Source organism: Montipora foliosa, chromosome 9 (assembly GCF_036669935.1).
Source record: "Montipora foliosa isolate CH-2021 chromosome 9, ASM3666993v2, whole genome shotgun sequence".
Taxonomy (NCBI): Eukaryota; Metazoa; Cnidaria; class Anthozoa; order Scleractinia; family Acroporidae; genus Montipora; species Montipora foliosa.
The window spans coordinates 29,160,271-29,172,770 of record NC_090877.1 but is presented as its reverse complement, the minus strand read 5'-3'; positions in this window follow the sequence as shown (position 1 = coordinate 29,172,770).

The window sequence follows — 12,500 nt, the reverse complement described above, 5'->3', positions numbered from 1 at the left end:
CAGTTAGCGTGTTTTCCAAGAGGTTCTTAATATATTTAAGCCCTGTAGCATGACCACGTGAAAACCATAATAACATGCCTCTTTGAAGTTTGCCAAGTTTCATAACCAGTCCCCTCTATACTGCCTGCACAGTTGGTGAAAATAAAAGGTTTCGAATTGTCCGCGTTTTGATGTTTCCGGTTGCTGGTTTAATAATTAAATCGTTTTCTTTGCTTTCTTCAATAGAAAAATTCATTGCCTAACTAGTTAAAAACCGCTAAAAACCGATATTGCATAAATCACAAAGTGATGAGTGCGACATCGGTTTTTCCAGTGAAATTTACTTGCAATTCACCAGTTTGGCAATAATTTTTTCTTGAACCGAACGAGTTTTAAAATGAAACAAGCACACCCTCAGCGAGCGAATGGAAAAGGAAAAAAAGTCAATCGTGCTAAAATTAGAAGCCATAAAAACAACTTTGTCAGTTCAAGGTCAAAGAAGAGTTTTACTGATGTACTTTTTCTCTGAAAACAAGATCATTTTGATGTATTTCATTGAATCACGCCAGGATGGCTTGGTACAAGAATCGGCAAACTATCGCAATACAACCAAGAAAGAACGAACTTTAAACACGATCTGCTCCAACACTTAAAGAACATTTGGGTGCTTTAAACAAACTTCTGAAAACACAAGCTACTGAGATTTCACCCTAATTTTACGAGAACTCATTGCGATTACGTGTACAACGAAAACAATGAAAACCAGTTGGGGAAAGAAATTAAAAAAGCACTTGTTCCCTCGCATTTTAGAGGAAAACAAACTGTTTTGCGTATAAATGTACAAAGGAGACTGGACCTAGACTGTCGAAGGTCAGCTAATCCGACACAATCCGCTGCAATTGTATGTATTTTTAAAAGCCTGGACTGGCTTGGACAAACGTAAGTTCTGAATTAAGTTTATAAATTTCTTCTGCATTGATTTCGATCAGAGTATTCAATTATTAAGAGATTATTGTTATTTTACTACTTTCCATAGCTTCAGATTATTTTCTTCAAATAAATCCTGCAAATCCAAGCTGTCCTTTTTAACTTTGTTGACTCAGCGGCCCATTATGTGAAGGTTTTCGCAACAATTCGTTGCTGAGAAACTGGAGTATCAAGGATGACTGACAAAAGTATGGAGGAGAAAGCAAAGAATGTTTGTCGCGCGGCAAAGAGCTCTTTGACTAGAACAAGGAACGCAGTGTCTATGTTGATGAAAGTGGAACGTCGTGCAAATGAAATTCAGCAAGGTTTCTTGGAAGCAAAAAATGCACATTCCGATTTGGTAATCAAGCACGAAGAATATACAATGTTTCTGAATGATGAAAGTTATAAAGAGGCCGAATCGTGAATGATGGATTGCACTGAAAACTACACACGTTTTGCCATGGAAGTTAGCGAATGTCTCAGATGTCTGGAAAAAGAGAGAAAACAGGAGAGCTGTCAAACATCAATTTCCAGAAATGGTGGCACCAAACCAACAGGCGATGAAGATTTTGTACAAACAGAGGATGGCGATGACAATGGTAAACGAGATGAAGACGATTCAATGAAATTAACACAAGTAAAGACGAACAAACCACTGATTCTAAAACAAGAGAAGCCGAAACTTCCAATTTTTTATGGTGACGTGCGAAAGAACTTCATTTTTCATGAAGATTTCAAGCACGCTGTCGAGAGTCGCTGCAATGAGAAAGACTCCATGACAATACCGCGTTCTTGTTTAGGACTGGAACCTGGAAAGTTAATTGAGGGGATTAGTTCAGATTTGAATAGTGCTTGGAAATACCTCGATCAGAACTATGTCGATCGAAGAGTTATTTCTGATATCGTCTGGTGACTTGGAGAAATTTAAAGCAATTCAACCCGGTGAAGACAATCGTTTCTGTGACCTTGTCAACCTGGTACGACGGTCATACAAGTGAGTTAAGAGACCCCAGGACATTGACAACACTCATGTCATTTCACTTATTCAGAGAAAAATGACGAAAGATGATCTTAAAGTCTGGGCTCGTCATATTTATCTACAGAAACTGGAGCCCTCAATGTCTACTCTTTTGCAGTGGATGGAAGAGAAATTGACCGCGCATTTATGTTCTGGCGCTGCTATTGGCAAGAGTGGTCCATCAGGTACAAATTCCCATGTTGTCGCGTCAAACAATCGACAGGAAATGGCTCATGCCAAAAGATCAACCTGACGATGGCAGAGAAAAACAAAATCAATGCTGCATCTGTAGGGGAGCTCATTACGTTGACATGTGTTCCAGGTTTCTCGCTATGACGCCACAGGAAAGGTGGAAGATAGTGAAAGAACAAAGGGGCTGTTTTCCATGTTTGAAGCACAGCAGAGGCCACTCCTCCGCGAACTGCTTGGGCAAAGAAGCGTGCATCGAAAGAAGATGCGATGGTACTTTGTGTGGAAAGTTTCACCATAAACTTCTTCACGTTGATAATGGCATGGAAAGGTCAGAGAACATGCAAGTTTCATTTATTTAAGACAGTGGCAAAGCAATACTTCCTATAGTTTCTGGTTTAATCAAAGGAAGTGACACTGAAACCATGGAAGCCAGCGTCTTCTACAATACTGGGGCGCAAATCAGCATAAAAAGAATGGCTCTTGCTGAACGCCTATGCCTTGAAAGTAAACCAATCAAGATTGTCATTACTAAAGTGGGAGGCGTAGAAGAAGATCTACAATCCTAGACAAAACTGTTGGGAAGGTTAGCACTTTTGAAGTCTTCATTGCTTCTCTCCCCTCCCCCCTCCTTCAATGTTGTGCAAAACTGAATGGTTTCAGTGGGGAATTGTTGAGTTATCTTCCAACATTGAATAGGGGGAGGGGGGCTATGTAAGAGAAAGTGAAGCTATTTCTTTTGAGCTTTAACAGAAGCAGGTTGAAATACAGCTCTGGTGTCGTTCATTTAAATAACCTTCCCAACTACTTTTGTCTATGAATGTGGATACGAAGCTATATAAAGTTCCTATGTGTGACGACAATGGAATGTTAGTGCAGACAATTCGAGCAGTAGGAATCCCCCAAATATCAGACGAAACCGCGAATCCAAATGTCAATTACATTTCAAGTGTTCTTGGTATACCTGTCAATCAGGTTCACCATAAGGCAGGTCCAGTCGATGTTTTGATGGGAATCAACTATCCTACAATCCTCGCCAAAAATCCTTGAAACACCCCTTTCCCCTTGACAGTGTTGAGGCGACATTTTCCTCTTTGACTGGCTACACCAACATTGAAAAAGGGAGGGGGACGAAAACGGTGTGCGAATGTTCAAAGTGTTTCAAGGTTTTTGTCTAAGATTGTCTGAAGTGGCAGGAATTTCTTTGAGCATGCGCAGAAGATGAAAGTGACACTAAGAAAATTATTGTTAGGGCAACGCGTGGGTATTATGTGTTGTTGCTGTTGTTGTGTAAAAGTGCGAAGAGGATTATAACGCTAGTAAATTTTTGTTTTGATAATGGCAACTTCTGAAGGAGATTTTAACTGTTATGAGGAGAGTATTGAAGACACGTCAGAGGAGGAAAGTGACCAGGGAAGTGAACACTTGCACGATAATGGATGTTCAGAAGACCTCCATGTGGGATCTCAAGAGAGGCTTTTGCATCGCGAAGTGCGTAGCGTGTATTTAATTACTTACAGTCAAGCCAATCTTGAAAAATTTCAAACGAGAGATTGTTTTGCTAGAACGGTGGTGGAAGCATTCAATGAGACAAGGAGCGGGTTAGCTGATATTGTGCAGTGGGTTTGTAGTCAAGAGCAGCATTCTTCAGGGGGGACGCATTACCACATGGCATTAAAGCTGTCGCATCCACGCCGATGGTTGCGTGTGCGAAATTATCTCGATGACAACCATTCCATTCAAGTAAATTTTTCGTCTGTTCACTCCAATTATTATAGCGCCTGGAGATACACAACAAAAGAAGATCCCGAGTATGTTCAGTCTATGAATCATCCAGATTTGGTCAACAGCGCCCCACCTCGAACACAAGAGGCCAGTCTGACAACAACGGAACGCGGATGAACGAGGAGAAAAGCAAAGAAAACCAGAAAACGGAAGGCACCTCGACTCAGTATTTTCGATGTATCAAAGCTAGTCGTAGAAAAAGGAATAAAGTCCAGGCTAGAGCTTCTTGCTCTAGCCTCTTGACAGATGAAAGAGGGAAAGGAAGATTTAGCGCAATTCATCGCTAACAGAGGAAGTAAAGTTGTTGACGAGGCCATACAAGTAGGATGGGAAATGGAGGAAAGAGAGGAAAAATTAAAAAGGAAAGAAATGACAAGGATGGACATACTACAAAAAGCTCTAGAAGGTCCATGTATCGCTAACTGCAATGGAGAGTGGTTGGAAGTTGCAGAGGATACTCTCGCACGCAATAATTTAAGAGGTGGAAGTTTTCAGAGTGCTGTGCGTGAGCTACTTGAGAAAGGACGCGGCAAGTACCGAAACATTCTAATCTATGGTAGTGCCAATTGTGGAAAGACCTTTTTACTAAACCCGTTGACTGTCATCTACAATACATTTAGTAATCCCGCTACTAGCAATTTTGCTTGGGTTGGCGCTGAATCTGCCGAGGTTATTTTTCTTAATGACTTTCGCTGGAGTGCACAGGTCTTGCCTTGGCATGATATGCTTCTTCTGTTGGAGGGGCAGACAGTTCATTTGCCAGCACCGAAGTGCCACTACGCTAAAGACATTGTCTTTGACACTGACACTCCGATATTCTGCACAGGCAAGCACGAGTTAGTGTTCATTAAGGGAGGCTGCATAGATGAACGGGAGACCGAAATGATGCGAGTAAGGTGGAAAATCTTCAACTTCTTTTCGCAGATTCCACCCGGCGAGCAAAGAAACCTTCCGCCTTGTCCAAAATGTTTCGCCAAATTAATTCTGTCCCCAAACAGTAAAGACAACAGTTCGGGATAAGTGTTGAATGAGTTCCCACCAAAGGATCGGCGAATCTCAGCATGTTCCAATAAACGTATTATGCAACTTTACAGTATTGCGTGATGGTGATGGAGTGTAAAGTGTAAACAAACGCTGGTAAACCGTACGGTTTACCATTAGGTTTTGCCTTTTATCGCATTCCTTAGTCGTATTTCTCGGTTGAAAATCACCTTGTAGAAGACATTAGTTATAATTGAAATGAATTTTCAAGAACAGCCTCAATGCCATCGTGAAATTCAGTCTTTTCACAACGGTTAACCATGACATGTAATAAAATAAGATTGTCAACAGACCAACTTCTATTTTGACAACAGTAAACCGTTGTGACCTTTACCGCACGTGATTCGACTAAGGGATTTCCTTTTTTACATCTGTTGCCAAATACAAAGTAATAAATATTACATGGTAGTTCCAAACTATTATCAGTGATTATTATATAATATTCAATAGGATAATTTTGTAAATGTCAATTGCATTATATTTATCTGAAAACATAAAGATACATACTTAATATTTTAGTCTCTGTCCTTGTGTTTCTAGTATTAGTTGTATACGCCTGTCCATGGATTCTATTAAATTGTTTATTTTGGCTACTGGAAACTGAACAATTGTATTTTTCACTCTTTCCTTGAATTGCGTGAAACTCTCTCGCTCTAATTGTTCCTCAATAGCGCTGTCATGCAAGTTGTCACTGACTGATTTAAACATGTTCTCTATTGGATTTAGATCAGGACTGCGTGGCGGTATCTTAAGCAATTTTGCCCTCACTTGTTGCAAAGCAGTCTTTGCGACTACTGAATTCTGGCTTGGGTCATTGTCTTGAATGAAGAGTCTTGTATTTCCTTTCTTTGATTGCACAAACATTTGCTCAAAAGTGTTTTCAATAAAAGACGCAAAAAAATTTCCCGTCATATGTTCATATTCGTGGCATAAAATAACTCCTACATTGTATGAAATCGCCACTAAAAACTTGACTACCTTCCCTCCAGATCCAACTTTACTCCCTTTCGCGGTGCAAAATTGGTTGAGACCTTCAGATTTTTTGCGATAGATCCTTCCAGTAGGAGCTCGTGCTTGATCAAGCGGGTTGGTCTTGTGCGCAAAAGCAACTCCGTCCAAGTAGAAAGCAATTTTATGAGTCCATAACTCCGTGTCATACTCTTCTCTCACCTTTTTGGCAAATGCAACGCGTAAGCTCTTGTCATTGTTAGTAAGCAGCCCTTTTTTCCGGGCTTGGAGATAAAAGTACCCTTTGCTATTTAAGAATCTTCCCACAGTGCGAACTGACACATCACTTTCCGAGATGTTTGCCTCATTCATGAGTCGCTTGGCAGTAAAGTTACCTTCTGTACGCCTCAGTTTGAGAAGAGCCCTTATAAGCAGTCTCTCTTCTCTGGATGACAACTTTCTTAGCCTTCCTCTTCTTTGGTGGGTGACCTTTCCGTGATTTTGCGAATACGTTGAAGGAGTGTTAAATTCTTTTAGCACTCTCATTACTGTTGCTGCAGATCGGTCCACTTTTGCTGCAATTTCTCGCAGAGAATACCTCCTTTCCATGTACAGAAATCTGATGAGTGCTCGTTCTTACGCCGAGGTTTTCCTATTGTACACCATACTTTTTTCATTGAACTGTGTGACTAATCACACTTAACCTTTACGTCTGAGAAAAAAAAAATTCTCCTACCCGTGACTATTGTGGCCAGGCTGTATTCAAATGTTATTTTTAAAGACCTTAAATAACATTTCCTATTTATTTCTACCGAAATCTAGACAATTCATATCTTTCCTAGCTTGCGTCAAACAAAAGTTACAGCAAGATCTTCCCAGCTAGCGCCGTCTTTCTGGGCTATTCAAGAAAACTACTTAACAATAAATGACAACGTCTGATATTAACCAGATGGCCTTTTGCAACTCACACAATCCTCGCCAAAAATCCTTGAAACACCCCTTTCCCCTTGACAGTGTTGAGGCGACATTTTCCTCTTTGACTGGCTACACCAACATTGAAAAAGGGAGGGGGACGAAAACGGTGCGAGAATGTTCAAAGTGTTTCAAGGTTTTTGTCTAAGATTGTAGATTCCATATTGGAGACACCAAGACAAAAGAAGGTTTTGTGGCACGCAAAAGCCCCCTAGGATGGGTAGTTTTCGGATACCACTCGCAGGATGTGCTTCCACAAATAAAACAAGTCCTCCATGTTCGTCTGGCCACGCCTACAGATATCACAGACTTTAGGAGGACAGAAGCCATGGGAGTGTCTGTTCCGTCATGCACCTGTGAAGCAGGGAAGATGTCCAAAGATGAGAAGGCAGAGTAAAAGCTAATAGAGGAAAGCTGTAAACTTCAAGGTGCAAAAAGCTGGAATCAACCAAGCGATGCTTGATGAAGAATCAAGAATACGCCTAATTGTACGGGGATCAGATAGAGGAAATGGAAGAAATACGGTTTTCCAGAAAGGTAACAGAAAAGGAAATTGAAGAGTGGAAGGGACCTATACATTATGTGGCGCATCACGCTGTTGTTCGTCCAGAGAAGAAAACCACACCTGTAAGAATTGTCTTTAAGAGCAAATGCCACAAAATTCAAATATACTCCGGTAAGACTTGAACTTTTAAATTCGCCCCACTTTTGTATATAAGTAGGCCTCAGTAAAAGTAAAAACGCCATGTGTTTTCTTTCCTTAAGAATGGCTACCTGTAAGAATCGAGAACGTCTGTCAACGACCATTTTGGCGGATAGCTCATATTTTGCCCAAAGATACCCTTTAGTGAACTATTTTCAAGAACCACATTTAAAAGTTCCACCGTTTCTTATCTTTTAGAAATTTGCAAAAATTTGAAAACGCAGTTAAAGTGTGGTTTTCTGTTTGACAAATTGTCCAAAGTTTTTAAATGAATTCAATTGGCACCAAACTTGACAAAAATTAAGAACTATTCTTGTTCATTTCTACTTCAATACGTTTTACGAAAAAGTTAAAATTAAAGACCGCATAACATGGTGGCGGAAAATGGGTGATATTTGACGCAATAAACCTGGTACCTCATTCTTAATTTTTTTTACTTCATATTCTTCAAATATTGCTATTATTCATTTTCTGTGTGAAGTTTTATGCTCGAACAGATAACATTGGATAACATTATGGCCTCTTCAGAGTTTTGGCGCTGCAATCTGGTGCACATACCGTCGTTAACTAACGCTTTTATTGAAAAACTGGCTAGTAAAAACCTTCCAGTGAAAGTGACATTGACAAGAGGGTATAACTTTTCCCACGAATCATATATTCACAATGTTAAAGGTAAGCTTCCAGCTGTAATTTGCATTGAGCATCACTGCTCGATAATCATTATTCGCGCTTTCTTTAGCAATCTAAGTTTAGAGTCTAGTCGAAAGGAACTTAATTTCTTTTCATTTTTTCACAGTTAAGCTTGCCAAGGAACAGGAAGGAATTACGGTCAGAGCGAAATGCTTCAGAAGCATGAAGAAGAATGAAGCGCCCCATAGACTTAATGTGGTTTTTAAGCGTCAAAACGAAGTCGGGTTGGAGTCGTTTGCGTGCAGTTGTGCAGCTGGTCAAGGCCTTTGCCACCACGTTATTGGCCTCATGTATACACTGGCTCATTACCAATTGCTTGGGTTGAAAAGCGTGCCGCCTGTTGTTTCTAATACCTCCAAACCGCAGGTTAATTTCTCAATAAACTGGTACCTTTTTGGACTTTTTATGGGCTTACGTCAGGCTTACATATGGTTGTTTCAAATAATTGCAAAGGGTTTATTTTTAGTAATTTACTAATTTAATTTTGTGCTTTACTAATTTAAAAATTAGTAAAGCACAAGTGAAGAAGGCCAACTTTGGTTTTATCCCAAAAAGATATGAGAACTTCTTGTAATCTAATGTTTTATTTCTAGACTTGGCATAATTTTTCCAGAAGAAGTTGAAAGGAACAGCCCGAGAAATCTGCGACTTGGATACGATTTACGTGGAAATATATTAATAATCCAGAGGTATTACGTATGTCGTCAAAGAGGAACGTCATACAGATACCTATCTGCTTCTACAGCAGTATTGGAAGGTCTTCCACCATTGCATGCCAATTGGTTTCCATTAATTATGTACCACAGAACCGCCTGCACAAAAGAATTGGTAGACTTCGTTGAAAAGCAAATGATACAAGGAGTGAGCTTTTTCAAAATATTCAAGGCATTGGCGGCGTCAAATTTCAAGGATTACTGCAGCCGCCTGGAACTTTCTTCACATTGCTCCCACTCACCATATGAGACAACTCAAAGTGCAATGGAACGTTTCTATGGCAACAAGCCCTATTCGTTTCCAGGTAATGACAAGCTGATGGATATTTTTCTCTCTGATTTTCAAAGGAAACAGCCACTTTATGAGAAGGAAATGTTAAACTGTGCAGCTGCCACCAAAAAAATTTCATGCGACCATACCTTGAAAGTATGTAAATTTGTTGGTGCCTCAAGAGGAAATGATAACGTTTGTCAAACAATTCCAGAACCTCTTTATAATGCTAAATGAGCGTCATGAAATTGTAGGATGGAGACTTACAAGAACAACGGCTTTTGATGAGATCATAGATCTCCTGCAAGGTTTCAAGGATATTCTTGGAGATAATGGTGTAGAACAAGTTATCGTCGATGACTTCTGCAGAGTGAGAGGTTTTTACCAATCAGTATTCACTGAAACAACAGTAATGCTTGACTTATTTCATGGTGTAAAACGAGTTGTGGCGACCATTCCAAAAGGAACAGAATTTTCTTCGAAAATTTCAAAGGAATTTGGTCTGGTGTTTCGTGATTAAGGTGATTTCGAAGATGAGCGTACATTGTACACCCGAACCAACTATTCTTGAATATAATTTCGACAATTTCATGAGCAGATGGAAAAAAATATTGCAGGACAATAATCTGATAAAGACGCTATCTGAGATTGAGAATTTACACGCTCATATAAAAAAAAGGAAGGAAGGAAGAACGAAGGCACTGAATGTAATGAAAGTTTACACCACACCCTTAATTCACTGATGCACAGCGTTACTACAGTCAGTCCTGAATTGATTATTGCCATTCTCACACTTTTATTCTACGGAATAAACAGCAATAGAAAGGGAAAAAAATTCAGCAGAAATACCAAAGTAATACCTTTTATTCCAATCTTAAACACTGCAGTCAAGTTGTAAACTCAAAAATGACTCATTTCAAATCGGACTATCAGGGACAGGTATCATTGGACAAAGCTTGGAAAAGAAACAATTAAATTAATGATCATAACCAACCAACTTTGAGTGACGTTGTTATAGAAGAATTGGAAGACATGTGCAATGAGACAATCTCGACATTGGTAGTGAAACAAACCCGTGCTCTACACGATATTTTAGAATCGATCAACAATGATTGCAGCGACTGTAGCATTGATGCCTTTCATATTCCCATTATGCAAATTAGCAGCATAAAACCAATTTTAATTTGCAAAGATAGTGCTTCTGATAACATAATGACAGATCGGTATATTCTTCAGTGAAATCTGGCCTCGTTCAATTTGAGAATGGATGCCATTAACGGTGACGGTGACTGTGCGTTTACAAGCATACTTTTAAAGCTCTGCAAAGCAGAATGGCAAGAGCAAAACGAAAATCTCATGCAGCATTTAAGGGGCCTTGGTCTGGGACTGAGCATCGACGAAAATGTACTTCAGCTGTGTCAATTCTTCCTTAATCACGTACAAAGCAACGATTATTACCAAATGTTAACAGAAATTTCACTTCTCGATATAAATGCAGAAAGAGAACGATTTAGAGAAGAAGGTACATTTTGTGGTGAAGTCGGGGATTTGGTGGTAAAGGTGTGTTCCAATATCCTACAGGTAGCAATCGTTATCATGACCAGTATGGCCGGTTCTCCCTTTGTTTACTTCATACCAGATGAAACCCTTGATTCGAAACCCCTTGTATATAGTGTTTACGGAGACATGTCCAGGACATTATGATGCAACAGAATAAAGGAGAGGTAAGCCGAGTTAATGGGTCTACCGTTCTGCAAATAGTGGTTCCCTGTTAGCACACCTCACTACTGGTAAGCTCATACTACGAACAAATTTGACGACAGGAAAATATTAAAAAATCCTAATATCGGACCGGTGTTGTAGAGATCATTTGGATAAATCCTATAGTCGTTTGTCCTACGAATTAGTCATTTTTTTAGATCGCATAGTAGCTAGACTGCTTTCTCCTACTCTCATCAGCAGGTGATGAGGTCAAACACATGAATGTAGTATTATTTAAACAATTTGAGAGGTACATGAAAAAGGCCCTTTGTGACTTTTGATGTCAAATTCTCCCTTTGTATTGCAAATACAACTAGGCAATTAGGAACGAGAATCAAGCAATCAGAAGTCACATAGGGCTTTTTTCCAGACACCCTTCATTATGATTGTAGATTTCAGAATGTTACAAAACCTGCACTGTATCTGATGTGTATCACAGCCCTTGCATTGATCCACAACTTCTTGCTCTTGAATACTTTTTAAAAATTCTCTTCAAGTCTCAGCTTTAGCAAATGTTCCTTCAACACCTTTGCAATTGTGGGTTCTTTTTAGCAGAGCACCATAGCTAAGAAAATATGGTAACCCATCGATGTGAGAAAATTTGGTTTTATCGCCATGACATCATGAACATCCGTACGTACGTACGTCCGCCCATCCATGTATGCCACTGTGACCAGTATCACGTAACCATATCACGGGCTCAAGTTTACAGCTCATCGAGGAGGCAATACTCCAGTTTACACTATAGCTAGTTTACAGCATACATCTTTGATATTGGACATCAATGTTATGGTCAATTGACACCTGTCAAAATAAGGTATCTGCTGACCAGTATCACGTGACCATATCGTGGGATCAAGTTAGACCTTATTGAGGTCAGCTGTTTTTTTGAAGTTGACCACTAACTCGGGACTGGTTGTTGATTGGATTGGATCACAGGCTGAATCCAGGTCAGACACTCACACTCACACCTGAACGAGGCTTAATTTTTCGCTCTTTCTGTGGCTCGAAGCGGATACACAACCATGCTACGTCAGCAAAGCTCTAGACAGTCGATGCTTTTCGTGTTCAGGTACGGTTTGGAAAATATCTTTTTCTTGCATTTTTCGCTGGTTTCATTCCAGGTTTAACATAATATAGCTGTAGTTCTTCAAGTCAAGCATTGGAGGGACATAAACTTAAAGCTGAGTGTCTATTTTTAATTTGTTTAGGGCTGCTTTTTGCTCTGAATTGCGGTCTTTGGTATGTCTTAAGATTTTTAATTTCGAATCTACTAAGGTTGCAAGATGCCTGGACGGCCTATGTCAGAAGAACAGAAACGAAAGAAGAGAGAAAGACAACGAGAATGACAAAATTGTACACCAGTAATAGCTTAAAGTTGGTGAAAGAAGTTACACTAAACCGCTTGTTATTTCTACGGATGAGTTATTGCAAGTGCATGCATATTTCTAAAACGTGGTT